Source organism: Saccoglossus kowalevskii, chromosome 14, assembly GCF_978046115.1.
Source record: "Saccoglossus kowalevskii chromosome 14, keSacKowa6.1, whole genome shotgun sequence".
NCBI classification, from domain to species: domain Eukaryota; kingdom Metazoa; phylum Hemichordata; class Enteropneusta; family Harrimaniidae; genus Saccoglossus; species Saccoglossus kowalevskii.
This window is the reverse complement of record NC_140654.1, coordinates 6374838-6388339: the sequence shown is the minus strand read 5'-3', so window position 1 is coordinate 6388339 and position 13502 is coordinate 6374838. Positions and strand designations below refer to the sequence as shown.

At 36.3% G+C, this 13502-nt stretch overlaps 1 long non-coding RNA gene across 1 annotated transcript; it reads right to left on the bottom strand.

The window, feature by feature from the left end:
• Positions 1 to 460: 460 nt before the first annotated feature.
• LOC146734413 (uncharacterized) lies at positions 461 to 1790 on the bottom strand. Its single transcript, XR_014931486.1, has 2 exons — positions 1495 to 1790; positions 461 to 624 (listed from the first exon to the last, which is right to left on the bottom strand). It is a non-coding gene; the product is annotated as an uncharacterized LOC146734413 (long non-coding RNA).
• Between the last annotated feature and the right edge of the window lie 11712 nt (positions 1791 to 13502).

Below are 13502 nucleotides of genomic sequence, written 5' to 3'. Positions count from 1 at the left end.
TTGGCTACAGTTCATAAATGTCACAATCCAAATCATGAATGGGATATGTCTATCACTCTTGTGGATATGAATTCATGGGCAGAAGAAAAAAGTAATGGTCAGAGTAATCATCCTCTTATAAAGTATGACCCCATAAATGAATACACTATGGATCACCTTCATGCTAAATTGAGAAACGTGGGTAAACTAATTGACAAGCTCTTCAACGAGGCTCAAAAGATCGACCAACAACTGGAATTTATACAAAAGTTTGCAAAGTTATCTGAAGATCAAAAACATGATGTGAAGCAATATGAAACAAAACTGGTCGACCAATTTGATACCAAGGTTGAAATTAATGAAGCAAATCATTCAGCAAAGTTACTTCAAGTTACTAAAAAGGATGATCTTAACAAACTTGATAAGAAACTTGAAGCAGCTTCACTAGCATTTTAAATTAAATACACTGAACACATTGAAGTGAATTTGTTGGATTCTGCTGAATCACATTTTGAAATTTTATTTGGCACACACAAGGAATACAAATGCACACTATGTGCATCACATCTCCATGTTGTATATAAAATCAAGCCAGGTATCACTCGTCACATGCAAACTGTCCATGGTAAGTTCAGCACAAAAGATCTGAAACAAAACACAAGATGCATTACTAATCTCAATATTTAATATCAAAAATCTGTCATAATAATAAATTATTATTTACACTTGGTAAAACTATTCCAAAGTCAGCCTAAATTGTCAAATTTGTAATGACACTATTTTCTATGAAGTCTTTGACTGTAAAAAATGGGGCATGTGGAGGGGGCCTGGCACATTTTCTTTGAAAATCATTTGTTATTAAACTAATCTCAATATTTAATATAAAAAATCTGTCATAATAATAAATTATTATTTACACTTGGTAAAACTATTCTAAAGTCAGCCTAAATTGTCAAATTTGTAATGACACTATTTTCTAGGTATTAATTCTTCAACTTCAAACACATCAATGTGTGTCACGTTTACTGGAGAAATGGGGCAAATGGAGGGGGCGTGGCACATTTTTTTTGAAAATCATTTGTTATTAACTATATTTAGTATATTCTCACTTTAATACTACATAATTTATTATGAATAATATGTCAGAAAATAATATTGAGAGAAACGAATGAAATGCATTGGTATCAAAAACAGATACATGGAAAATGTTCATTTTATCCCTATACCCATAGTATCTCAATAGTGTATATATTATCTCAATAGTGAATATATGGTATGCAAATTAATGACAAAATACATTATGATACTTTATTCACTACTCCTATGAGGGACATAACGTGTATATGGTCGATCTACATATCGTTGTAAAGCTCTCGAAATCCCCAACAAAATTACGTTTTTCATTTTCACGACCAGCATTTTTGCAACAAAAAAGGCGCCAACAATTGAAGAAATTGAACGTTACTTTCTAAAAATTGCTTTTTTTGTGTGTAAAACGTAAAAAAAAGGACTTACCGAACGTAACTTTGTGAGCCGCCATGTTGACAATCCATAGGAGGCACTCTCGCGGTAATTCTAACATAACCATGAGAGGAGTAGGCCAAAAACCACCAAAAATGCAGTAATTTCGCATAATCAATTATAGTCTATAACTATTTATTGAAATGGTTAAAACGATCCGGGTAAAAAACTTTAAATACATCAAAAAAATGAGAATTCCAGTATCAAGTTGGGAATGAGGCTGGTGGGTCAATTGAGGTCATAGAATGGTAATAGCGTGTATGCTAGTTTTTCTTTCAATTTGAAATTGCGCCCTCGTGCGGAGATAAAGTGTATATTGGATGGTACAAAACGCATTGAACTCTGGGATATCACATTTGCCGTGAACTCGGCCACGACCTTTGCTTTTTCCGTGAAAAATGGGGAAGTTTACGTCACTTTGACGGACATTCCATTTTTTTTAAACTAACGAAACACACTGATTTCTATTCAGAAACATTCGACCGCTCGAAAATGCACCTTAATTTTGCATTAAAACATGTCAAATTTCCAACACTAATTATTTAAAACCGGTCGAAATTTTAAAACTTTTACGTTAGGAGCTGGAGCTCTCTTCTTGCAGGCGACCGTCGCCGGTAGTACAACAGCATGTTTTGTACGTACATCCGTGCGCTGATTGTCTGCGACTGTCTTAGAAAATCCCTGAATAAGGCGTTGCCAAAATCGGAAAAAATATATAAATGCCTCCTTAAAAAACGAACAGAATTCAAATATTTCTTTTAACAAATATTTTGCAGTGGGAAAAATGGAATTGGAAACGATGAACAAAACTTCTGTGCCTCGCGTTTCGATTCTAGGATTACGCGATTATTCATTATTGTGCGTTCGCTTCCTGGAGTTGGTTCTCAATACTACATAAAAATCATCAAGGATAAATGATTTAATATCCCACTTTGTACTCTTCACGGTAAACCATAGGCTTTGAAATACTCGTAGATTTTTTATTGAAAATACATCGAAGAGAAGCCATGATGTTTTGATCGTGATAAAAGGTCACCTTCCTAGGACCGCCCCCTGTTTAATAATTCATGAGATGACGTCATATTTACTGGGCATTGCCACGTGTTTTTACCGACCCCATCAAAACACTGGTATGAATGACGAGTTTCTGATTTATATATTCAAGAGTAGTTGTTCTGGTCCAACGATTTTACATAAAATGTCTATGTCTATACGTTAACTTTCATTTTCAATAGTCTACAAAGTATGACAAAGCAGTAATTCCCGGTTTAACGCGTAAATATGCAAATTAGCCTTTTTCTCGTCTTCTATTTTTGGTGAATTCTTGGGTTTTAAATTAAAATAGCTGATAGACGCTTTGGCCATTTGCCTCGAAATTTTCACACATTATTGACAAGGTGTTCCCCCTTCAAAATGCGTCCGGACAGTTTATTACGGCGAGTGGAACAAAAATAACAAGTCCGCAATTAACATGGATATATAAATTATGCAAAAATAGAAAAGAGTGAACTTTGAGGTCATGCTGTGCGACTTTGAAAGCCGTTAGAGAGATGAGTGGACGCATTTGAATTAGTAGTATACCAAGGTATCCAGTGATGTAATTTTACCCACAAACGGACTTGAAGTTTTTAAGCTATTTTTTTTTAAACCACTTTTGTCCAAAAAAGCATATTTTTGACCCAAAATCAAAAACGCATTCTGGATATTTAAAATAAAGACAAGTTTTACAAAGTTTGTATAATAAGCTTTCAGAAAATATATAACATGTTGGATATATAATACGATCTTCATTGTCTAATTACTCAATTAAAAAGCAAGCCAAATAAACTGCATCTCTACCTTAAAAAGTGTGAAGTTGGGCAAAATGAGTACTGTGGTTCAAGTAATATTTGCATATTTCTCATTTAGTTTTAACTCGTACAATATTTATTCACTCACTGTTTACTATAACCAGAACGCTGTACTGTCTTTACTTTCAGGTTAGTTCTTCCGCCGATTTCTCGCAACCAACAACGTAATTTTTTATTTGGGATTTCGAGAAACATAACATGAATCGTTATGGCATTCATAACACAACACCTCTCCATGTTTCAACTTTTAAGCAGTCAGTTAACAAGGTATTTCATAGTAGCATTTCTATGGGATTGACGTACTAGCATGAATGGGTTCAATTATTAGTGTTCACTGATGACGTCATTTGACTGGCCCTCTAGAGGCGAAATGACGCCAGGAAAAGCGGACGTTGTCGTCTGCTTCACAGCCCGTTTTATACCCGATATTTAGGGCATTTCGCAGCACATATAAGTTATTTTTATCGACAGAATTCATTCATAGATCTCAGATTTCATGTACAGAGTGTCAAAAGCCACACCTCTGCTTCCCTTTAATAAATGTATCCTATCTACAGTAAGCATGCTGAGTACGCGGTCAAAATGGCTAGGTATTATGCAAGGTCGAAATTTGCCCATCCTGTAAAAAATGATAACGATCATATAATCATAAAAGCAAGAAATGAGCAAGATATTTTGACGGAGGTTGTTATCGATTTCGCAAACTTTAGGGCGGAAATGGTGATAACACCGACTGTTTCTATGACAGAGATGAGGATCATACCTTCCAGATGACGTGTCCCTACTTGATGCCATATCACGACCTTACTTATTCTCGTTAATATGCGAATCAAGTACTACACATTTATTATTGATCAATAAATATCATATTAATAACACAAATCTGACCAGTAGCTACCAGTATACTATAGTAGAGTGGTGACGTCAGTTGTCGTGAGTATATGTATATATAAACATCTCGTATAAACTTCTCAGCTCATATTACTGGTTATTTGGACGTGTGAAGGCACACTTTTTAAAGGTACATATCCCTGCACAATACGCATCCCGGTAGTAATCATTCCTACAGACGTAGACCATGCAGCAATATGATTTGCTTTAATAGTTACTTTATAATCGTCTGTTTCGCCGCTGTTGTCGTGACTGCAAAATACGAATACCCACGAGAAACATTGTAAGTAGCGTTCAATCTGCTCGTACTCCTTGGCATCCCTTAGCCTTTAAAAGCTGGCCCAACACAATATAGCGTTTTCAGATATTATATAGACAACTTAAAAATCGATGAAAAGTTCATATTTCAACCAAATGTACCTTCTTATTTGACTGCAATGTAAAAGTTTCTCCGCTTGGAAATCCGGTTTGTTCCGTCTAGTGAGAAGTTGACCATTGTCGCGAGAGGGAATTGTTCGTGAATTTGAGTCTATTTGTCGTATTGTGGAAGAAATTGTTACAACTATATATTCTGACGAGAGTAATTTACATATTTTATCACATTGGGATCTACTGAATCAAAAACAAACCTTGAACTAGCAAAGGAATTGTCCGGTAATACAAATTTCCCAAGTTATACCTGGTGCCAGTCATCTTGTCGTCTTGACTTTCGTATGATTACCGTTATAGTGCTACTGTATCATACCAGTCTACAATGTTTACTGATAAACTGCGTTCGAGTATATGTCATAATAGTTACATGTTGAATATGTGACTATGGCCTCGTTATTGTTATTATGCAATTCTATTTACTGTGTCTAACGAGAAAAGACTTGGATTTGTATTACAAGTATCTGCTGTAATGTTAAAACAACTAATTTCCCCCGTTTTCTACATTAGTAACGACGATGAACTAATTGACCAGTTGGCATTACTTGCCGGGCGCAGCCAAACAGGTAAGTCTTTTTCACACGCATTGTATACGTGGTTAAAAATTGATCATCATATCATATCATATACCTCTTACCGATTAGAATATTTACCAATTGCAGTCTTTATATATGGTATATTTTATCTGTATTATTACCTTGTTGAAGCGATATCACGAGGTTTCCATGACGATAAAGCTTCGAGTGCGTATATAAACAGAACAATTTCAGCTTGATTATTTAAATTTTAGGTGTGGCAACAAATCAATTTACATCGCACATAAGGTGTAAAATATCAAACACCGAAAATAACAACTCCGTTGCTGTTGAAGTGTTAATATTGTTTCAGAATGGTAAAAAATATATTTTGTCCTCCAAGACAAAAACAATTCACACCTTACCCATTTGTTAAAAGGTTCCTTGTCTGCCAAAAAAAAATCATTTAGCCGTCGAAGACAGCCACTACCACAGTGACTGTGAATCACGTTGACCAACGCCGTCGGGCGGTTTTATGTTCGATTGAATCATGACGAAAATAAAACCAAGGTCATTTACATTTACTATAGGAATGTCTTGGAATCCAGCGATGTAATAACATTGCAGGCTTTTCAGGTGGCAACCCCTTAGTTTGCATGATTTGGTGGCGTATATTACGTACATGGGCCGTACAGCTCACTGACTTTACTGCATATGTACCAATGCTGTTTATTAGTGAGTTTGACGGAGTGTCTTGTTTTCGACAACTCGCCCACTGAGACAACCCTGACCCTAAGGACTCGAGGCAAATTGCCACAATCCACCATGAGGAAGTAACTGATCGTCAAATAAATTTGAAACGTTGTTAACTGGAAGTGAGCATACACTCGAATCGGTGTGTAAATAGTAAACACAATAACGAAGTTATTAGATATACCGAATATAGCTGAATGATCCATTTTTAACATTGATTAAACATAATTTAAAGTGGAAACATACTACATTTTGATACTTACGTGTTTGAGACGCAATTAATAATATATACATATCCGTAGATTTGTTTAAACGTTTCATAAAAACACAGCAGTGTATTGAATGTCATATACGTTTTCCTTATCATTGACATTCCTAAGATAAAAGTTTAACAGTTTAACAACACACCAATCTTAAGTGTTTTTCATGAATCGGAAAGTCATATAAGGTATCACTACAAAAACAGAACAAACAATGTACCATGACACGTGTCATTGATAGATGGTACAAGGACTACTTTGAAAAGTAAGATACAATAATGAACTTGTGTTTGGACAGATCTGATACGTCGCACAATACGTCACGGCTATACTATTAATTCTGAATCATGCATGGCATGCACGTTTTATGGGGCAATAAACTGCCCGAATATATCACGATTTTTTTGGGGGACAGTGTCCGCAATGTGGCAACCTAACCAACCAAACCCTATTATTAGTAGACGATCCCAATCATAAATCTCGTAAACAAACCACATGTAAACGACGAGACATGAACACCGTGAGAATGTTTAGACGAACCACAGGTAGACGACGAGACATGGACACCGTGAGAATTCTTAGACGAACCACAGGTAGACGACGAGACATAGGCACCGTCAGAATTCTTAGACGAACCACAGGTATACGAAGACATGTGGGCAACGTGAGAATCCCGGATCGAATAACAGATAAACGACAGATAGCGATATCGGTGAAGCTAGGTAAAACATAGTTTGAATATAACACAAAAAGTATATTAAAACCATCTGTCTTCGACAATTCGTCAAACAATGTGTTTACCATAATTGCAGTGCCTTGTAGTCGTGTGGGATACACATCAATAAAATGACTGTTGCAAAATGTTGGGATTTATTTTGAAAACTAGCAGCCTGTCGGCTGAGATGGCTCCGCTGTTAGCAATGCACATTTCAATTAAAGAACAGAAGATATCATCAGAAAATGAACAATATTTATAGTATTAAAGGAATCGAACTTGCTGTTTTCAACAGCAATTCGAAAATATAACTTTTTATCAAAAATATTCATCAAAACTAGATAATTGAAGAAAAAAATCATCACGAAATGAACAAATCTGAGAGAGGTCTACCTGTAGTATCTAATAGTATATATAATATCAAAGCAATTGGACTTGCGGTTTTTAACAAGAAGTCGAAAATATCACTTTTACCAAAAATAACCATCAACATTAGAGAATTAAAGATATCATCACGAAATGAACAAATCTGAGAGAGTTCCACATTTAGTATTTACATATGTAATATCAAAGCAATCAGACTTGCGGTTGTTAACAGCGGAGCTAAAAATACAGTGTGCAAGTACTAAATACGATTTTTATTCATTCAAACAAAATATTTATAAATTCATCATGATAATAAATGGGTAAGGTATACATGATTTTTCTTTTGTCTAGGTGTTTTAATAATGAATTCGCTAACTGATGATGATTAATTTAGCTTGAGTTTATGAAAATTATCACAATAGTTGACACTTTAAGTTCTTAACTATCATGCATTTGGGTCATGAAATAATCTAATGGTTATGTGCGAAATACTGCAAAACTAACAGAATTGTGCAAAAGCCTGCAAAGTAAAAATAATTTTAGTTGGCAAAGCCAATTACGAGAAAAAGGTCTGTCAAAATGTAACTAATCATTTTTGCAAAAAACACTGATCACAAAAAACGCCCATCGCAGATTAATTGTCTACTTTAATACATTTGTTCTATGTTTTTATTCATTCCAGAGACCTTCCAAGCAAGAGCGGCGCCGTTGATTCCTAGACCGCCACCACCGGTGACTACTATAATTCCAACTACAATGCCCACTCTTCCAGTGACACTAAAACCAGGTAGTCGACATCACGATGCACATGTGAATTTGAAACATAATTTTTGAAGAAAAATAACATTTAAAAAAATATAACTTTGAATAGAATGATTTATGTGATAATACATTCTGATAGAAGTAAAACATTTGTTTTGGACGAATGTGTACAGAAACATTCTGCGCATACGTCTCGAATTTACCTATACACACAGAAGCGAATATTAATATGTTTGCAGCCAAAATCATATATATTGTTTTTTTAATGATAAACCATACCCTGATGTTTTAATGAATAAATTTGGCAAGAGTTCCTTTTGTACCCCCCATCCCTAACCCTAACTCTAACTGTCTAACACTCACTCCCAGTTACCCAATTAATTTGTATATGCCCCCTCTAGATAACTATAGATGTCCTTAGGAGGGGCATGTACAATTAAATGGGGAGTGCTGGAGGGTAGAGGTAGGATTAGGGTTAGTGATGGGGGTACAAAAGGAACTCTTTTCATACATTTTAATTGAAAATGCTCAAAATACTAATTGTTATCCTATTTACCTCTTAATATTAATTGGAGTTCCTTACATTCCTTACTGCTCGATCGACGAACTCTCGTGTGAAAACCATGTGTTGCGTAGAATAATCCAGCCTGACATTGATATTACGTAAAGTATAGCATATTATCTAACGATTACCTAAATCTATGTTTTTATTGGCAGCGCTTCCAGCCACAGGTTACTGTACTTCATGGGGTCAGAATTCCTATCGTACGTTTGATGGTCACGTATACTCCTTCGAAGGCATATGCAGCTACGTTCTTGTAGCAGATTGTTTCAGTTCTTCATTCGAGATATTCATCACCAATAGTCGATCCTGCTCTCCTCCATACGCGGGATGTGAACGTAGTCTGATGGTTGCCATTGGACAGTTGCAAACATTACACCTGTATCGTCAAAATGATGAGCCGATAGTGACGCTAGACGGCGCCGATTTAGCATTGCCGGTTGATGTCAACGGTTTAGTTATTGAAAGCGTTACCGGGCATATCCTCGTTCGCAGCAGCGTGGGATTCAAACTTATTTGGGATGGAGCAGAAGGTGTTTATATTGAGATATTGAGCAGCGATCTATACGACAAAACGTGTGGACTGTGTGGCACGTATAATAATAATACTTTTGACGATTTTACCACCTCATCAGGCAAAGTGTTGACTGCCGGACAGGAGACTGCATTTGGTCTTTCGTGGAAATATCCTGACGGTAAAATATACTCATTTTTTGTTGTTGAAATCTTACTTACGCACGTGCGTACTTATTGTTGGTAATGCTTGGTCAGATCTGAATTCCGAATATTACAAAAAAATGTTGTAAAACTGTCATGTTGGCGAACCAAATAAGGTTAATTTCTAGAGCATAATGTTGTCCGGAAAAACGTGGAAGCATTTGCTATTATGTAAGTCGAGTGCAATCTTACACGTAAACTTTTTAGTACCCGTTCGGACGCAGTCCGAAAACGGGGACTTATGTTTTGACTTCCGTGTGTCCGTCCGTCCGTCCGTGCGTGCGTGTGTGCGTTCGTCCGGATCTGTATCTTAGAAATGCCTAGACCAATCACAATCAAACTTCACACATACATCATACATGATAGTATACATATGCACGTCAATTTGTGTCACGATCTGATTCAAGATGGCCGAATGGCGGCCATTTTTGTGCTAAAAAAATCATCAAAATCAAGCATTTCTCGGCTGTTTACAGATGGATTTTGTTCAAACTTGGTATATACATTAGACATTATGGGACCTTGATGCAAATAATACTGTTTTTCAGACTGGCGGCCATTTTTTTTAATGAATGTGGTTCTCGTACCATATCTCTGACTTGCTTTCACTGATTATGTTTGAATTTTAAATTTTCATTATACATCATGTCATAGATAGATAGATAGATATATTGGTTTTGACGATCCTATTCAAAATGGCTAAATGGTGGCCATTTTTGTGCTAAAAAATCATCAAATATCAAGCATTTATGGATGGATTTCGTTCAAACTTGGTACATATGTTAAACATTACAGGTTCCTGATGCACATCATTTATTTTTCAGATCGGATTCAAAATGGTTGTCTGGCGGCCATTTTGTTTTAATGATTGGGCTTCTAGAGACATATCTCCTACATGCTTTGACTGATTATATTCAAATTTTATATATTCGTTATACATCATGTTATATATATACATGTATTCAAAATGGCTGATTTTGAATGCTGTTCCAGAGCAATATCTCTCAATATGGACAAGTACTTTTTTGACGATCAGATACAATTGTCAATCAATTTAATGTTAAAAAATCATATTCCTGACATGGTTATATTCCAGCTATATTACTATAATCAAAACTATATATCTTAAATTTGATAACTAACGGGGACTGTGCCATGCATGGCTTGTTTTTTAAGTTTTCGTTTGTTTGTTTATTGATTACTCAGCATCGTGTCCTGATATTCCCCCCACACCTACACGATGTACTGATACTGTCATACCACCCGAACTAGCGGAGCAGTACCAAGACGAGATCGAGATACAGGATTATGCCAGGGATGTCTGTTCGTTACTTGATGACTCTCCTTTTAGTATATGCCATTCGGTAAGCTTGACAAACCATATCATTTGCGGGTTTGTGTCCTTGATGTGTTTTTTTCAGATTTGCACTTTTGCGATTTACTAGGTAGAAGTACTGATCTATATTTCCAAATTATCTAAAATTAGGGTATTCTAATTACAGGATGACCGAAACCATCGCATATTTGTCAGTTGTGTACAATTCTGAAGCGACAGAATGCATATTGCTCGTGATTGATGTGCTTTTTTCCTAGCCTGAGTACCACCTGGTTTTATAGTGACAAATTGTTTGAATAACTTTCCTCGATAACTGTTCATGTCAGTTTCCATTCATTCATTCAGTTCAGTCTATTCCAATAACGAGCGCGCATTATTGTCAAATTTAGGGTTGATCTTTTTAGAAAGATTATCGAAGAGTTGTGTTAAATGTAACATGCCAAACAAAAAAGACGAAGAACCTCTACAAATTGACTCATCTGAAGTGTTTATCGAGATAATATATTGTGAATATGTTTTTAAATGATTGCATTAAACAAAGAACTAAGCTTTGATCACAATTGTGTATGGACTAATGATTAGTTTTACACAGCATTGACAAATGTACTTTTCTACATTATCCCAGGTTGTGTCTCCGCTACCGTACATTGTGGAATGTGAGAAGGATGTCTGTGCATGTAATATCAGCAGACAGGATTGTATGTGCAGTACTTTCACCGCCTATGCCAAGGAATGCACTAAACGAGGGCGTCCTCTCGATTGGAGAAGGCCTGATTTGTGTGGTAAGCATTGGTTACTTTCATTTCCTGAGTTGAAGGGAGTGTCCACGTTGGCGGCGACCATGAAAACTTACAGTTGTGTATACAATATTTGTATCCAGACTGTAGTCAGGCGAGGATTTACAAGTTATGCTGCACCAGACTACTATTCTCTTTTAGTGTGAGAAGGGCTTGGTTCGACCCGCAAATGTGAGAAGTCTGGTTAACTACCTTTAAACAGGTGAACGACTACACAACCAAACGTAGGAAGGGCACATGACATTTTGTGGGAATACGGTGCGCTATATAACCATATACAACAGATGAGTTGGCCCAAATCGTATCTAAACTTATGTGTAACCAATGTTCTGGTTTGACAGATTTACAATGTCCCGATGGTATGACTTACGATAACTGTGGAACCACGTGTCCACAAACCTGTCGCTCTGCAATGTATAATTGTGACGATAACCACTGTTTAGAAGGCTGTCATTGTCCACCTGGAAAGTACTTGCACGAAGAACAGTGTCTGCCAAGGTCAGAGTGTCCTTGTATTTACCATGGGATAGAATACAAACCTGGATCCACTATACGCCATGACTGCAACGAATGGTAAGACAGCGACTCTTAATGACGTCATAATATGAGGTTATTACGAGGAAACCTCAAAGTATGCAGGAAGACAGCGGCAGTATTAACCGACGCGCAGCGCGTAATGTCTGAGTGCATACTTTGAGGTATCCTCGTAATAACCTTATTATTAGACATCTTTTCCTTCCAAGGATACATCATGGGAATGCCGAAATCCAAAAAGTTTAGAACAGAATCAGCGAACTTCTTTGTGTGGAGTCCGGTCAAACTCCAATGGCTGCCATGTTTGTTTTTATTATTAGAGGACGCTTACGCGCGTAATCATTTCATATTTGGAATTCGCATTTCCTTATATGGTAGGATGAAAATACCCCGTAAAATACGGCAAAATTACGACACGCTGTAACTTATGGCGTTACGATGACAGATGTATAATAATATAGATGTAAACTACTATGGTCACTGTTGATATTCGTAGTGTATATTACGTAATTAATGTGGCATTCGGTCTTATTCGAGTATTCGGCAATAGTCTCAAATGTCGTGATATTGTCAACATGGTCATTGCCAGCTATCTTTAAGGAACGTGTGCTCATATTGGAGTCACTAAAATATTACCTTGACATATAGGGATTGCCTCAACTAACTAATCATTGAATAAATAAAAACAATACATTTAAGGTCTAATATTTATGGAAGAAAGAATAACGCACTATTTTGTGTTATAAATCACCACTATATGAACTAGAGAGTTTTTATGACGTCGTAGCTTAACATTATCACATGACCATGTAAACCTCTATTTGTAATGAGATTTATTTCAACAAAAAGCCTCAAAATTTAATGTTTTATGTTTAATTCTGATGATGATGACCGCCACAGCCTTATATTGGATTCGGAGTAGGATCCAGACGCAGTAATATGTTTGGTAACTTGTCATAGACTCCATATCCAATATGGAGCTGTGGGTGAATTATTGTAGTTTAAATAACAAGGCAAGAATGGGCATATGCCAATGACGTAGTCTGCATATTATTTAAACAAAATTCTCAGCCGAGCCATGTTATCACGCAATACGGGGAAACTATAAAACCACGTGCAGTATTAGGTTGAGAGGAGATAAGTAGTAAAGTGTGGTTAGTGTCGTGGACCCCCGTAATTTAGTTACGCATAGACGTTCACGGACAAAGGACTGGCAACAAACACATGTAAATTTCAGTGAAAATGACCAGAATGTCTTAACCTTAAAGCTTAATGGTCGGTACGTTACAGATGCGATGAAACATTGAATATTGATGAGTCAAACTCATACAATCGTGTTCGTATATCTGTATATTGACTTCAAGCACTGCCCATTTATCATTTGATAACAGGACTGCAGGCTGTACCGATTGACCAATGGGATTTCAAGGCGTTTCAAATACAATAAAACAACTTTTATCTTCATCGCTTGATTAATATGTTTACTTTTGCATTTTTAGCCGATGTATTAGTGGG